The following is a 17,531-nucleotide window of genomic DNA, read 5'->3' as shown; positions in this document are numbered from 1 at the left end:
AGGCAAGGCTATTATAACAGAAACAGCTGATATAACTATCCCAAACCCGCACCAAGTGACTGTAGAGGACATAACAGACATACAACTTTCTGTTGATCAGCCTCTGCCACCTTCTCCCTTGAAAGAGAACTTGAACAGCACTCCTAAAAGCCTTCCCAAAATAGAAATACCGCAAGGTATCACCCATCATAACACTGATAATCAAGAGGAAAACGCAGAAAATACACTTGAAAGAGGGAAACCTACCATCGCCAACACAAAGACTCCGTTGGAGACACCATTCAACTTAGAAGCAGAAATAAGCAAACTTAAGATTTCCATCCCCTTATCTGAACTTGCAAAGCATGATATGTATAGGCAAAAAATCCAAAGATCACTGCAAATGCCAGAGAATAGGGATGATGTGAATGTTTTAGATGATACACCTGAGTTGCTTTTTGGTCCAGAAGTTGATGGCAAATCAGCGCATGGAGCTGTTCTACCCTTTTATGTCAGTCTGCACATACATGATAAAGTTTTACATAATGCAATGTTTGACTCAGGTGCCTCACACAACCTTATGCCCAAAGCTGTAATGGAGAAGCTAAACCTTGATGTAACAAGACCATACAAAGATCTATTCTCCTTTGACTCAAGTCAAGTCAAATGTTTAGGCCTCATCAAAGACTTGTGTGTCTCCTTAGTCCAATACCCAAACAAGACAATCCTAATGGATGTGGTGGTTGCTAACATTCCACCAAAGTATGGCATGCTGTTGTCAAGATCTTGGGGGGAAAAACTCCAAGGATCTCTCCAATTAGACCTCTCCTATGCCACTATTTCAGTCTTTGGGCAACCAAAGAGACTGTATAGAGAAACACTGATGAAGTATGTGGTAAGTAGTGAGGAAAAGCCCCAGAATTTCCCTATCTATTCAATCCATTCCAATATGGATTCTTTTATTTTGTTTAATGATGAAACAAGTCCTCCAACTAATGAGAGGCCTCTTCATTTAGAACAAGAAACATGCATCAATCAAGAATTGGTTGCCCATACCCAGGAAACTATCAAAACAGTCAGTGCAACCAGCATACAAGAAGAACCACATGAAGCACAAATCCTAGGTCTACCTAATCCTAAAATGACTGAAACTCTTAATACTAACCCAAGAAATCACATGGTATTTAGAGTTTGATGGTTCTGTTAAAAAGTTAGGAGCAGGGGCAGGAATATGGATTCACAATACACATAATAGCCATGCAGAGGGTCATGCTTACAGACTTAACTTCAGATGTACCAACAACATGGATGAGTATGAGGCACTCCTCTTAGGCCTTAAGCTGCTCAAAGCTTTAGGAGCTGTCAAAGTTTCCATTCTAGGTGACTCAAACCTAGTAATCCAACAAATGAAAGGCAACTTTGTTACCAATGGTAGAAGGCTAAGAGCTTATAGGATTGCTGCCACTGCAATACTTCATACATTCACTGAATCCAGGCTTGCCAAGATTTCAAGAAATCATAACATTCATGCTCACAGCCTAGCCACTTTCGCTAGTACATGCAAGCTTCCCTTTGATCCAAATCACCATTTCACTGCTGAAATAAAACATAGGCCTGCTGTCCCAAATAACATTAAATATTGGCAAGTGTTTGAGGATGATGCTCAAATCAACAATTTTCTTACCTTATAGCATGAGTTTTCAGGCCTAAACATTGATATGGATGCCATGGATGATCCCCTACAAGCAATAAACCAAATCCAGCAAACTGTGACAGCTGAAACAGCTAGAAAATTGCTACAGCCAACCATCTTTGATGAAGAAAACATAGAAGAGCTTAAACAGATGCATTTGGAGGAAATAGCCAAAACAGAGGCTGAAATCATTGAACTAAAGGAAAATTTTCTCCCGGTTGGCCTCACTCCACTAGAAGACATGTTTGATGCAAATGATGTGCCCAAAAAGCCAAAAATGCAGCCTATAAACACTACCATAGAAGAACACAACATTGGGACAGCAGAGAAGCCCAAAATGATCAAACTATCTCAATCTTTGCCACCCGATCAAAAACCCAAATACGTTGATTTGTTCAAAGAATTCCTAGATGTATTTGCTTGGAGTTATGAGGACTTGAAGTCCTATGACACCTCAATTATTCAACATACCATTCCCTTAAAGCCAAATCAAAAGCCCTTCAAATAGAAACTGAGGAGAATCAATCCTATGCTTCTCCCTTTAATTGAGAAAGAAGTGAAAAGAATGTTTGAAGCAGGTATCATAGCACCCATTAGATTTTCTGAATGGGTATCCAATCTTGTTCCCACAAGAAAGAAAATAGGTGAGATTAGGCTTTGTGTAGATTTGAGAAACTTAAACCAAGTCTCCCTTAAAGACCACTACCCATTGCCCAAAATGGACCACATCCTACAAAGAGTATTGGGGTCATCTAGAATCTCTTTGCTAGATGGATATTTAGGTTTTAATCAAATACTGGTTCACCCAGATGATCAAGACAGGACAGCCTTTACAACACCGTGGGGAACATTCAAATATGTGAAAATGCCTTTCGGCCTAAAGAAAGCAGGTGCCACCTTTCAAAGGGCCATGGACATTGCATTTTCCAAAGAAATCCATGATTTCTTGGTTGTTTATCTTGATGATCTTACCTCTTTCTCCAAACCTGATCAAGAGCACCTAAGACATTTGAGACAAGTGTTCCTAAAATGTAGGAAATATGGCATTTCCTTGAACCCCAAGAAGTCTTTATTTGGCCTTGAAGAAGGCAAGTTACTTGGACATATCATTTCAAAAGATGGGATTAGAATTGCTCCGGAAAGGATCGAGGCCATTCTCCAAATCCCATATCCAAGAAACATAAAAGAGCTGCAAGCATTCCTAGGAAAGATCAATTTCCTAAGGAGATTTATCCCAAATCTAGCCGAGCTGATAAGACTGTTGAGCAAGATGTTAAAGAAGGATGCCAAGGTAAAATGGTCTCTTGAAACGAAGCAAGCATTTGAGAGTATCAAGGTTGCCTTAACTCAAGCCCCAGTCCTCACAAGTCCTCAATTTGATAGGGACTTTATCATATTTTCATTTGCATCTGATAATACCATAACTGCTGTCCTATTGAAAAAGGATGACCAAGGAAATGAAAAGCCAATTGCTTTTTTCAGCCGAGCCTTAAGAGATGCACCCCTGAAGTACCAAATCATGGAGAAGTAGGCCTATGCCCTTGTTAAAGCAATCAAAGACTTTAGAATTTACATTTTATATTCACACGTGATTGCCTATGTCCCAAATGATGTTGTAAAAGACATACTAACTCAAGAAGGGTTAGAAGGCAAAAGAGGCAAGTGGATTGCTAACATTCTTGAGTATGACATAGAAATAAAACCAATCAAGCTAATAAAGGGACAAGGTTTAGCCAAACTGATGTTCGAAACAAACTTCCAAGCCTTAGACATCAACCAACTGGACAATGAACAGGAGCTGGCGACTCCATAGATCAGTGACACCTTTCTGCAATCCCCATGGTATGCTGATATATGCTTTGTATTGTTAAACTTGTTTGCTCCCCCAGGATTGTCCAAGACCAAGAAGAGATTTTTAAGAATGAAGGCTTTGAAATTTTGTGTCTTAGATGGTGCTTTATTTTGGAAGAATCATGAAGGCATATTGCTTAATTGTTTGACCATGAATGAAACTAATAATGTCATGAAAGAATTCCATGCAGGGGACTGTGGAGGACATCTATATTGGAAGTCCACAGCTGATAAAATTTTAAGGGCTGGTTTCTATTGGCCCTCTTTGTTTGCAGATGTAAAGAAGTTTGTTATCTCATGTCACAAATGCCAAATCTTTGAGGGAAAAAGAAATATGTTACCCTTGCCTCTTAAGCCCATCTCAACCGAAAATCCTTTTCAACAATGGGGTCTTGACTTCATTGGAGAAATCCATCCCTCTTCCTCAGGCCAACATAAGCGGATTTTAACAGCCACCGACTATTTCACCAAGTGAATTGAAGCCATTCCATGCAGGCAGGCCAATGACACCACCATTATCCAATTCCTTGAGTGAAATATCCTGTCTAGATTTGGCTGCCCTGAGAAGATCATCACTGACAATGCTGCTGCTTTCAAATCCAAAAAGATGATCAATTTTTGCCATAAATTCCATATCACTTTAGGCCATTCCACAGCCTATTACCCTCAAGGTAATGGCTGAGCCGAGTCATCTAATAAGAGCCTGATCAATATCATTAAGAAGACCTTGGAAGAAAGCAAGAAAAACTGGAACAAAAAGCTCACCAATGCCCTATGGGCAGACAGATTATCAACCAAGAAATCCATTGGGATGAGCCCTTATGAGCTAGTATATGGCATGGAGGCCAGATTTCCTTCATCACTGGGCATTCCTATTATCAAGCTGCTGCAAGAGATTCAAGCTGAGCCAAATGATATACAAAGGAGGATAAACCAAACAATCCATTTGCAGCAGACAAGAGAGCAGGTCTATGACAGAGCTCAAATTATGCAAGAAAAGCTCAAAAGGATGTTTGATAAGAGGGCTAAGGCTGAGAATTATTGTGTTGGCAACAAAGTTCTAAGGTGGGAATCACGAAGAGAAGACAAGGGAAAACATGCAAAATTCGATTTCCTTTGGAGAGGGCCATTTGTTATTTATGTTGTTCAGGGAAATAACACATATTTCCTCAAATCTATAGAGGGCAGCACTGCTGAAGAAGGCCCTGCAAATGGCCGTATGCTGAAGAATTATCATGATCCCTTTTGTTGAACATAACACAGCTTTGTAAATATCTCTTTGTACATTGATATTTGTATATATCAGCACTTTTGTTTTTATTTTGTATAAACAGTCTGATTGTTAGAGGAGCAGCAACAAAGTTTGTGAAGACACAGTCAATACAAGTCCTCTATTTTTAAGCTCTGTCTCTGCAGTAATATCAGCAAAACAGCAAGAGCAGCGCTGTCATATCACAATGATTTATGATAAAGAGAAACTGTTTGCAGCTTGTAGTCTTCAATTCAACAGTCTCAAAAAGAAAGGAGGATTTTTAGTTTACTTCAGCACCCTTTCAAAGACAAGAAAAGAAGAGCTCCAGTTTTATTCCCTTTTTTTGTTTATTTCACAAGGCAGTGCTCAAGAAAGAGTGTATGCAATATCAAGCATGCAGAAGAAAGTAGGCGATGCATTATTTTTCATAGTGTTTCAGATAAGGAGGAGTGCTGCATTCAGAAGTTAAAGTTCTAGTCATTTAGCAGTTAGCACGGAAGAGATTTTCAATTAACAACAACTACAGAGGATCAAGGAATTCTGACCTGCTGTTCTTGGCTTCTCACAAGGAAAATCCATCCCAAAGTGGAGCCACTGTTAGCCTCCTGCTGCAGCAGGTTAATCATCTTTCATGATCGAAATTTTTACATGCCAAATATGTCAGACTTTTCTTGCTGCAATGCTCGATATTTGCTACAGATGGCCAGAGAAGTATCCATGAGGGGGGGCTAGTCTAAATGCCACTATTGTGTTCCATTTTTGATGAGTTTTCAGCTAGGGGAGTTCCAAACAGCTTAATCTTGGTCTCCCTAGATTTAAATTTCCTGTTTTAGAATATAGAGAATAAACATCTGTCCAAACTGTTTAATCTTGGCAGATCTGTAAATAGGTAGAGAAACAAGGGTGCTCAACAGCTTAATTTGAGCCCCTGGATGCAATAAGTGTAGTTGTAGATAGGAGGACAACAAGAAAAAAAGAATGAAAAGCTGGGTATGCTAGTTCAAGTGCACCCAAACCAAAAAGAAGAGAAAATGCTAGGCAAGTAGGTCGGGTAGGTAGCTTTGTGGTTGCAGAATCATGGCTTGTGATCCATTTCATATTGTCAAGTGTTATATCTATCATATCACAAGTTTGAGGCAGTTTTCCATTTGAAGGACTTCAAGCGAGGCATGACTAACTTCCCCTTCTTCCTCTTTCCCCAAATCACTCACTAACTTCCCTAAAACAGGTCAAGATCTACTTGGTACCTCTTAGTCTCATCATTCTCCATATCATTTACCTTGGTGAAGATCTACTTCACTCAAGGAATGTCCACACTGCTTCTATGAAGTCATTTTCCCCATTAATAGCCTAAGACATCATACTTAGCGCTTTTTCTCATCATTGTCATATTAACTACTAACACTACTATGTAGCCCCCTATCTATTTCCCCTTCCCTTACAAAAACTATGTATATAACTCCCCTATATATTTATCCCTCCCCCTAGTTGAAAATAACCATATACATCCTTGGGAATTGCTAAGTTTATATGAAACTCAGCAAGAACCCTCATTGACCCCTCTGACCATCTTCCAAATGCATAAGGACTCATTCCTTTGCATAATTCTCCTTCACATGTTTAAAAATCACCCATTTTACCTTAGTTTGCCTTTATAAGGCATGAAACCCTCTTTGGCCACTAAACCCCTCTCAAAACCACATCACTTTCCTCCTAAGTGCCTTTGGACTCCTTCCAAGGCATAAGAATACAAAAACCATGAAAAACCTTCAAAAAAGGATAAAATCCTCCCTTTTTTGGCTATCGGACCCCTTCCGATGCCTTAGAATCCATGCCAAACTATAAAGGAACCCTTCCGATTTCCCAAAAGGCTTGGCAGTTCACAAAAGCATGGGTCCGATATAATAAAGTTTCATTTGGACCCCCTCCGATGTGATATCGCTATCGGGAGGGGGCATCAACATATATAAGCGAAAATGGCTAAGTCTCAAGGCATGGGGCATAGTGCCGATGGGCCGGACCCGAAAACATATAAAATGGACTGTTAAAAGCATATCGGTTCCGCGCAGTTCGGTAATTCCATATGTGCCGCCCTCTGGTCCCTCCAACTGCGATTCGCTGATGGATCCAGGACCGTTGGATCGGGCCCCGGATCTGATGGTCCAGATCTTGTCGCGCGGCCCCCATTTCACATCGCCCCATATACTTCTCCGATTTGGTGGAGCCGATAAGTTATCAAATGCATTGTTAAGGGTTTTTCGGGTCCGCGGACCCATTCCTCTGCTAAACCGCCGATTTGGGTTCCACCGATGGGTCGGACCCGAAATAAAATAAAGAGGGCCTATATAAATATATCAGGTCTGATGGATTTCGGTGCTTTTATGTGGCAACCCCATGACCCCGCCGATAGCGAATTTCCGAGTTAATCTCAACCGCCCATTCAGGCCCAGAGATCAACGGCCCATATCTAATCACATCACTCCTATATGGCTCCGACTAGCGGAGCCGAAAAGTAATAAAGCGCGGCATAAAGGCATATCGGGTCCGCAAAGATTGGTACTGTGCGCCCCATATCCGGATCCGATAATTTATAAATAGTAGATGAAAGGGATTTCGGGTCCGATGCCCATTTTCATTCAAATCCTCTGATAACATTTTGCCGATGGGCCGGACCCGATCTCAATAAAGAAAGGGCATATAAGCATTTCGGGTCCGCAGCATTTCAGAAGCACTATGTTTTGGGACCAATGGTCCGCCCCGATGCGATTTAGCGCTGGCCATTGGATCGGCCCGCGCTGGATCCAACGGCCAGCATTTAATGTTATGAACAGTGATTCGCTAAGCGCCATTTTTTATCAAAATTTGCAGTTTTAAAGGTATTTTGCCTGTTTCAAAGGGAGGGTTGATTTATGCAGGTTTCTATGCAGCGCCTCTGCCCGCTCAAATCTAAGGCAAGCACGGATTTGCTCGGCCCATTATACATCGCTTGTGGCTCTATTTGTGCCATAATTCATGATTTTGCCTTGGCAAATCTGTGGGTGATCCCTTTTCATCATTTTTGTAGCAATTTATCAGATTAAAGGAAGTTTTTGGATCGGTAAGGGCCGATAAGCTCCCATAGGTAGTTGGAGGATTTCACAGCAAGTTTTTGGGGCCGAACAATGACCATAATGGGCGATGTAGTAGTTAAAGGGCTTTTCAAGCCAGGAGGGGGCCAGAGGCGTGCCATAGCATCTCCAGAAGCGGCAAAGAGTATCAGTCCAGTTTTTCAAAGCAGATGAAAGCAAAGCAAGCCCAGCAAAGTCAACAAAGCATCATTCAGCCATTAAGGCTCATCAACACTTCTTTTATTGCTTTAAAGCCACCTAAAGTCATAGATGAAGGCTTTCAAGGCATGGTTATTGCAAAGACATTGTTCCCAGTCATATTTTTGGAGCAGAGTTGCTTCCTTAAATGCGCAGTTATCACACAGAGGACAGCGCCTGGCTCAAGGAACTCTTTTAGTCCATTTGTGAAGCTGTAGGACCATGCGCAGCCCTAAAGAGCCATTTTAATGAGGCTGCACCCTCATGTGCAGCTGTTTTAGATATTTTATTGCATTTATTTCCAGCAACTTAGCATTAGAAGCAGTTATTGCACAGATCTCTTTGGATCTGTTTTGATAGATATTTTGAGATATTTTCTCCCTTGACACCTATTCAGGGGATGTTTGTAAATATTTTCTATTTAAACAACCCTCTGTATTATGTAAAGGGTTGGTTGGTCGATAACTTCCTCTCTAGACTTGAACTGTATTTTCTGAGAGTCTCTATAATCAAAGATCGCTGGAATGTTTGGGAGATGAATTGGCTGTTGTGTTTTAATGACTGAAGAGTGACTATGGAATCCTAACGCTTCTACATAGCCCAATAAGTGTTTCTTATCTCTGTTTACAGTTTATATGTTTTATGCCATCATTGTTTCACTATCTAAATAGCAGAAAGAAAGAATAGTTCAGAGCTCACTTAGTTGTATTCTGTTCTCAATTTCTATGATTTATCTATGTTTTCCTTTGAATTAGTCCTCAATATGAACACTGATTGGCTCATATTTACACTATTTCCTTCATATATGAATGTTGTTTAGGAATCCTTGATTTCTCCTATATAAATGTTCATTCACCTTCCCTCTGTTAGCATAATGAGAGCTACTTAGTTGCCTTTCATTCACTGACCTTCATTCCATCCTTATTCCAGCTTGATATTGTTTTATGTGTAGCTATCCTACTCTGTATTCCTCTTGTGACCAAGAAAATGCAACAGCAAGCCTAATCCACGACTCCATGCCCAATGGTTTGAACTTCTCACACTATGCATCCCAACTCTGTTTGAAAGAATCCCCCATCCCACCAAACATAAACAAAACCCCCTTGAACTCATTAGCTAGCCTAATATCATCTTCAACAAAGCTAAATTATAAAGAGATAGCCCTCTCTGATTGCAGGTAGGCTAGGACCTACAGTCCAAAGATTGGTTTGTGGTTACCTCGGTCGTATCCTTTAAGGAGCTTTAAGGACAACCTGAGTGATAACAAGACTAATGATATGGAAAGAAGGATAAATAATATGATTCATTTATAGTAGATATGGGAAGAGGTTCTTCAAAACTCATCTAAACTTCAGGAGAAGATTAAAAATATTTATGATCGCAAGACCAAGGAAGACAATTTCAATCTAGGAGATGTGGTTCTTCGGTGGGATGCTAGAAATGAAGAAAAGGGAAAACATGAAAAATTTGAAAATTTATAGAAGGGACCTTATAGAATTTCTACTTTCAGAGGAAAGAATTCTTTCTTATTCGAAGAAAGGCATGGGGGAGATTATTCAGGAGGAGCGATCAATGGTAGGCTTCTCAAGCACTACTATGTCTGAAAGAGTTCTTAAAATTCATCATCATTGTATATAGCAGTATGTATTTTGTTTCTAGCAATCTAAGTGGTTGTCACAGGAGTTTGAAGCCCAAAGAGAAGGCCCTAAGGCTTCTTTGGTCAACTACTATTTTGGTTTTTATTTTACTTTTCAGTCATTTTCATGTCAAAAAATTAGTCAGTTTAAAGTCAAAAGTTTCTTTTTCTGCATGTTGACTCCATTGCCTAAACGATAAGGCTGCTAGGTCTACGGTGTTCTTGATACCTCCAAGGAGCTGCCATCCCCAGCTGAAGCCAATGTTAGTGTCAATATTGTTAGCCTATCACCTGGATCAAATGTTCTTTTACAAGGCTTGTTAGGACTATCAAAATCAAATTTTGTCATGTCCCTCAGTTTACAGAGTTAAATTTGATCACTGCTGGATCGACCTAGGAGTAAATTCAGTAATTTGAGAATTCACTCATGCTGGTCACCTATCACATTTCTATGAAGGTGTCATAATAAAGGAAAGACAATCATCATCATCATTCCATTCAGTTTCAGGTCCTCCATTAGGTCATTATGGTTTCCAAGGTCCATCATTTTCATGAATAAATCCAGGAGTGAATAGAGCATGACAAGCAGCTCTTTGGTATTGATTTGTGAGTTATCACATATTCATCATGTTTTCATGTTTGAAAGGTTCTAGAAGAAGAATTTCTAGTACTTAGGAAAGTGAAAAGACAACTTAGGTTTCAGTTTTAAAGGTGACTTTTTTTTCAAAAGTGAAAAAAAATCAGTTCTTCAAAGGTTTGTGGGTCCCATTTCTTTTTAAAAGGAGAAATAAATTTGCCTACATAAATTCAAAAGCCCCAAAACTATCTTGCTTACCTCTCATTAACTCTTGTTTATCGAGCTCTCCTACCCAAACGAGAAAAAAACTTGATTTTTTAGGCAAAACAGGAAAAAATCTCAATGCGTTGCACTCAGAGACACTGTGCTACGCTTGGAGGCCCAACGTTGTGCTTGGGCACTGTGCTTGGGTTAGAGCGTCCAAAAAATGCCCAAATTTCTCCCAAAATCAATTTTCAAGCTTGTTAACTTGATTTCATTGCTTCCTAATCCAAGAAACAAGTAAGTACATCATTGCACTTCCTTCCTTGTTTCTCAAAATCATCTCATGCTAATGATTTTTCCAATTAGGGTTTTGTAGTGAATTTTTCATGGAAAATGATAGGTTAATGATGGCCATTTTCATTTCTTGGTTTTTAAACATGTAAAATGTTTCCCTACACCTGTATACATGGTTGATAAGCTATTTAAACCATTCAATCAACCCCAAAATAGAATCTTATCTCTCCAAAAGTGAAAGCATAGTTCATTCCTAGGGTTTTGGGCACTTTCACTAAAAACTCTGTTTTTTCCTTCTCACAAGCATATCATTCCTCCATTTCTCTTTCACCCATTTTCATCAGCTCTCCATATTTCATTTCCACCTCTTTCAAACCTCCCTTAACTTTTTGTCAAATTCCAGCTTCCCATCACTCGATTTTCCACCCATTCCTCACAGTTTTTCTCATTTTTCTATTGTTAGGGTTTCTATCATCATGGAAGGAGAATCTTCACCAGAGAGGAAAAGAAATCATAAGGGAGGGAAAATATTCAAATATGAACCATCAAATTGCAGTGAAATCAACTCATATCCCTTTATCGAACAATTCTTTGAAGATGCACATTGCTTGGATTTCTGCAAAAGGGTGAGTGAGGTGGGTTTTCATGAGCAGTTGATAGTTTCAGTGGCAACTTAGTTGAAGGGTGAAAGTGTTGTTATTGCTAGTGTTCAATTCACTTTTTAAGTGGCATCCATTTCACTTGCTATAGGGCTACCAGAAAATGGTGAATATTGGTTCAAGGGAATGAGCCTAGATCTTGAGTATTATAGGCCCTTCTTAAAAAAACCATACAGGGAAAATCATGCTCATGTTATGCATTTCAGGTACTTATTGGAGAAGTATTCCCCCTTGATGAAGATTGTCATGAAGCTCTTTACATGTGAAGGAAGATTCTCTAGATTGTATGCTTATCATATTTACCTCTAATGCACTTTACCTTTCAGAAGTCACTCAATATGTGCAACTACCTATATAGGAGCATTGCCAAAATGCCAGAGAGGATTCAGATGAAGAACAACGAGCACTACCTTGGACTTTTTCATCATAGTTTGATCGAGACTATAGTCCTTCATCAACTTGTAGAGAAAGGTATGACTTGGGAAACGTTTTTGGAAACAGCTCTCAAATGGCATGAAACTAATGTGGCACATTAGTTGAGAAAACCAAATCACCTAAGCCTGAGGTGACCAGGATGTACAAGAGAGGAAAGAGGCTTTTGTTTGCTTCTCATGGTGAGAAAGGGGCCAAGCCTTCTACATCAACAAAACAGGGATTGACAACACAAGATAAAGACATGGTTGAACATGAATTTGAGCTAGTTGATTTATAGCCAGAGGATCCGACTTTGAGCGTAAAGCAGATGATCAAAGATAAAGACTATCAGATCAAATATCTCACAATAAACATGGAGAGAGCAAGGTACATAATTTTGCTTCTAGAACAGGAGAATATTCAGCGCAAAGCGAAGTAATTAATCATGGAAAAAGAGAAAACCAAGTTATTATAGCCAGTTGGAAAAGGAAAAGTAGTCATTGAGTCAAGTGAGCCTGAAGGAACCAAAGGGAAAGGTTAGAGGAAAAGGCCAAGAAAAAACGGCCTAAAGAAGGCATTGCATGAAGAAGAAGAACACATTCTATTGAATGAAGACCTAGACCTAGAGGATAGAATTGCTCTCGAGGTCAATCAAGACAAGGCATATTGGCTCAACAGGGTGAATGAACACTTGGAGAAGCTTCTGGAGAACGAAAACAGAGACAATCATCTACTTAGGCATATGGCGCACCACTACCAGACTCAAAACATGATTGCCAATGTCAAGGTAAAGCAGCTTGAAAACAAGCTCAAAGAAGCCAAAAAGGAAGAAAAGGATGAAGGAAATTTAGAGATGCTTTCTGAAGAATATATGAAGGTTTAACATACATAATGTTACAGCTCCTGGCCAATTTCGAGGAAATTCTGAGCATTTTTGGCTTTTTGTGAATTTTGAAGCCAAATTCAGAAATTTAGTAGTTCTAGGAGTGCAACGCCTTGGAACTATGCTTCTTCCTCATGCATCTATTTCAGGAAAAGGTATACATTTTTGGAAAGATCTTTACATCCTATAAAAACCCATTTGCTCATATTTTCTAGAGGTGGCTCATATTTTGAGAAAAGTGGAGAAAAGTGGCAAAAAACTAGCATTCTGGACCCTTTTTTGAGAGGCACTACACTCCTAGAGTGACCTTGGTAGCATGGATTTTTGAAGGCCTTCCCATGGGTAATTTTCACAAATTCAAGTTGTTCTGGAAACTAGACGTGCAGGGCTAGTTGACCATCTTAGATTTTCATTTGAACCTCAGGAAGGCACATGAAAATCTGCTCAAACTGAGCGTTGTGCTTCTGTTTTTCCTGTGTTTTAATTTGTAAATCTCGCTGTGTAAAATTTCTAGTTTCTAGTTTGTCTTAGTCAAAGTCAAAACTATTTATGTAATGGCACTTGTTTCAAGGCTAGGTGATGTAGCTATGAATAAATGTACATGCCAGGTTGTTTTTTATGTTTATTAGGTCTCATAAAGGAACCAAACTCCTAAACAAACTCCAAGAAGTGTTTGAGTTTCACCTTCTCACTCTCACCAATTGGTTGAGAGAATATTGGAGCTAGTTCCTCCACCAAGGAATTTGACTTATAAAGGTGGGAAAGTGGTCTAAGAAAGTCTATATGTATCATTTCTCTTTCAGAGAGAAGGGTTGGACTTTTTGTGGAGGAGGCTTGCATGTTATCATCATTTGAACTAATACAGAGACAATTGCAGCTATTTTTAAGGAACTCTAACCCAGTGAGTTCATGGTGTTTTTCCTTCATCTTATTTGTTTTCTAATGGTTAAAACATATTTATCTACATGATATCTTTTGTTGGCTTTTATGGGCCTGACCCAAGTTCAGAGGTGATTTAGCCAAGAAAATCGCAGTACTATTGTCCCTTTCAGCAACAATCCATGGAGCATGGATTGAGCTCTCACCCGAAGTAGTATGGGAGGGTTCTAGAACTAGGTTTCTACACCCTGGGGATGTCTGATGGGCTCTTGGAGGTCCACAGTCTGAACCGGTCACTATGCGCACTTTCTATCCCTTCACAACTTGCGATGTTGCTTCCACGTAGCCCTAGTCAAGGCGCAGCCCATATAATACCCAAATTCCTTGCTATTTAATCTATTATCATCTAATTACTTAACCTGTTTGTGTAATATTAATGGTTATTACAACATATTCAGCAATCATATCAATGCACACAGTAAATAAATTAGCATAACCATAAAGAAGGCAATGTACAACAAATACACATAAATAAGAATCAACTTCTCTTTATTAATCTTCAATCCCGATTATAGACTCGACACCGCCCTGCGCACTCAGCTACAGGGGTCTGTGCACTCAGCTGCAGACTCTTCTAGGCCTTTGCACACTCAGCTGCAGAGCCTCTTCCTACTACTATGACCCAATACACTTAGAATCCTACTATAAGATCGAACCATTCGTGTTCTTCTCTCTTATTCCTTTTTTATTAACCATCTTTACAACTTAGAGCCTCACTCTATTTATACAATCCCATGGTCCGCAGACCATGGTTAGGCTGACACAGCTTTACGTTACATTACATTACTTTAGGGTGGACAACCCTATGACTTAACCTCTACTTTGTGCTCTACACCCGCAATTCGTGGAGTCTTACAAAACATTTGAGCAAAACTTGGGCTTTGAGCGCCAAAACATGTTGTGGAGGGATTCCATGCCTAACAGGCCCCAAACACAATTATCGTGACTTCTCTCGAGTCACTCTGCTAGAGCGGCGATCTTGCCACGGAGCCCCTCCAACTGGTCCCATACTGCTCGGAGGTTCACAACGCACTATTATGCCATTTACCGGACCTGGTGCATTGTTGCTTCTGATTCAACTGCATCTGAATCATGTACTTACCTTGGCATCGACATTTGATGCATGTGTTTATAGTCCCACACCCTTGTCTGGCTCTTCGGGTTGCGAAGACTATGCTTCAGCTGGTTACTCAAAGAGCTGGCCCACTGGTGTAGGGTTTCAAGTGGCTGCCGTTTGCTTTTCATAGGAAGGGTTCTCCATTGAGTTTGACTAGCTAGACCGCACCTCCATCTATGACCTCCTTTACCACATATGGTCCCAGCTAGTACATTTTGAATTTTCCCAGAATTTTTTCAAACTTACTTTCATACAATAGTACTAAGTCACTTACCTTGAAGGTGCGCAACTTGATATGGTGGTCATGCCAGGCCTTTTCACACTGATTTTGTACATGCTCGTGAAATCTAGCTAGAAACCATTCTTCCTCAAGTTCTTCTAATTGTGCAAGCCTTTCTTCCAGAGCTTTGTGGTCTGTCATGCTTGTGAGTGTTGTTATTCGTAGACTAGGTACGATGTATTCCATCGGCATGACAACTTTCATACCATAGACCAACCAGAAGGGTGTCTATCTCATCAATTTCTTGCACGTTGTCCTGTATTCCCATAACACAGTAGGTACACGCAGGTCCCAGTCATTCTGCTATGCATTACATACTTTGGTCAGCACAGTCTCTAGTATTTTATTGAATGCCTCTACTGCCTGTTGGTGGTATGGTGTACTTTTCTAATGATACACATGGAAATATTTTGTGAGCACGCTCATGGTTTCATTCAGGAAATGTGTTTCGCAATTGCTCATTAATATTTTTAGACAGCCAAATCATGTCAACATGCTTTCGAACAAAAACTTTGTAGCTGTAGTGGCCACATAGTCCTTGACTAGCTCTGCTTCCGCCCATCATGTCAGGTACTCCATTGCGGTGATGATGTAGGACGTACCCATCTTCCCCTAAGGTTTGATTGGGCCCACAAAGTCGATTTCCCATTTTTCAAACGGCTGCAATGTCATTTGGGGATAGAGTGGCATCTCATCCCTTCAACATGGTTTTCCTATCCTTTCACATATATCACAGGCCTTACAGTGTGCTTTCAAATCCTGGTGTAGGGTTGTCCACCATAACCATGCATGAAGAATCTTCTGTGTGGTCGTGCATCCTACATAGTGTCCTCCTGCAGCCTCTCCATGTGCTTCCATGAGGATCTAACCTCGTTAAAATTTAGGCACATATCTTTGCAATATCTCATCATTGCTCATCTTATAGAGGTGCCCCACGATGACTAAAAAGTTTGCTGCGTGCACCACCAATTCCTTCTTCTATTGGATTGAGTACTCCTTTGGCGCACTTCCTATTGTTAGAAAATGGATCATATTTTCAAAGTGTCCATCTGCGACGTGCACTACAAAGATTTGTGCGTTAAGTAGTCCCTCCTCCAAATTTGTTGGTTCCTCTCCCGTCTCAATTTGTGACAAGTGGTTTGGTCCTGCATTTAAGCATCTCGGCTTGACTATGACCTCGAAATCATATTCTTGAAATAGTAAAATTCATCTACATATTCGCCCCCCAGCACAGGCTTGTTCACCAGGCATTTCAACGTAGAATGGTCGGTATACATCTTGAAAGGTCCTCTAAGTAAATAGTGTCGGTATTTTTGGAGTGCGTACACCATTGCCAACCCCTCATGCTCAGTAGTAGATTAGTTCTTTTCTACTTTAGAGTACCTTTGACTCGCAAATGTGATAGGCTGATCTACACCCTCTGTGCCTTGATGTGTGAGTACGGCTCCTAACGTGATACATGATGCATCAACATGTACATGAAATTCCACGTCCCACTTTGGGAAGACCAGGATTGGAGTGGAGGCCAATTTCCCTTTCAGGACATCCAAACTCTTCATGCAATCATCATTCTAGCAATATGTAACATCTTTTTTCAATAGCTTTTCCATCGCGCAGTTATTTGGGCATAACTTTTGATGAACTTCCTATAGTATCCAATGTGTCCCAAGGTAGCACGCAATTGTTTAACACTTCATAGTGCTTCCAAATTTAGGATAACAACAATTTTCACAAGGTCCACAATCAGACCTTGTTTGCAGAACACATGTCCCAGTAGGTTTCCAAATGGAATGAGGAATGTACACATCTTCAGGTTCAACGCAATCTGGTGTCGGCGGCAAGTATCCAACATCAACAGTAAGCTCACTACATGGTACTTAACTAATCCAAAAATAGTCCAATCATCAAGATAGACTTCCAAAAACTTGTGGATGTCTTGTTTATACATGACTACCATGATGCGTGAGAATATAGCGGGTGCATTCTTCAATCTGAACGGCATAATGGTGTATTGGAAGTAGCCCCATTTTGTTGCGAAGGTCATTTTTCTCCTATCTTTTGGAGTGATCTTGATTTGATGGTACCCTCAGAATCCATCCATGAACGAGTACATTTCCTGACCACCAACATTCTCCAGTACTTCATCTTTGAATGATGTTGGGAATGGATCGTGTACGCAGGCGTCGTTTAGCTTCCTGAGGTCTATGCATATTCTTATTTCACCTTTCAATTTCTTCTCTTGTACTACCATAAGACTCACCCAATCGGATTCTTCCACTAGTTCAATAATTCTCGCTATGAGCATTTTGTCTAATTCACCACAGACCTTTTCTTTATAGTTTAGATTCAAGCGGTAAGGCCATTGCTTAACTGGCTTCACGTCGGGTTTCAGGGTGATCTTCATCATCCCTAAATCACCAATGATCCCTTTTAAGTCCTTAATTTTGG

This window comes from Pinus tabuliformis, chromosome X (assembly GCF_031772625.1).
Source record: "Pinus tabuliformis cultivar Carrire ecotype Pingquan chromosome X, CPIR1, whole genome shotgun sequence".
NCBI classification, from domain to species: domain Eukaryota; kingdom Viridiplantae; phylum Streptophyta; class Pinopsida; order Pinales; family Pinaceae; genus Pinus; species Pinus tabuliformis.
Note: the sequence above shows the minus strand (reverse complement) of the source record.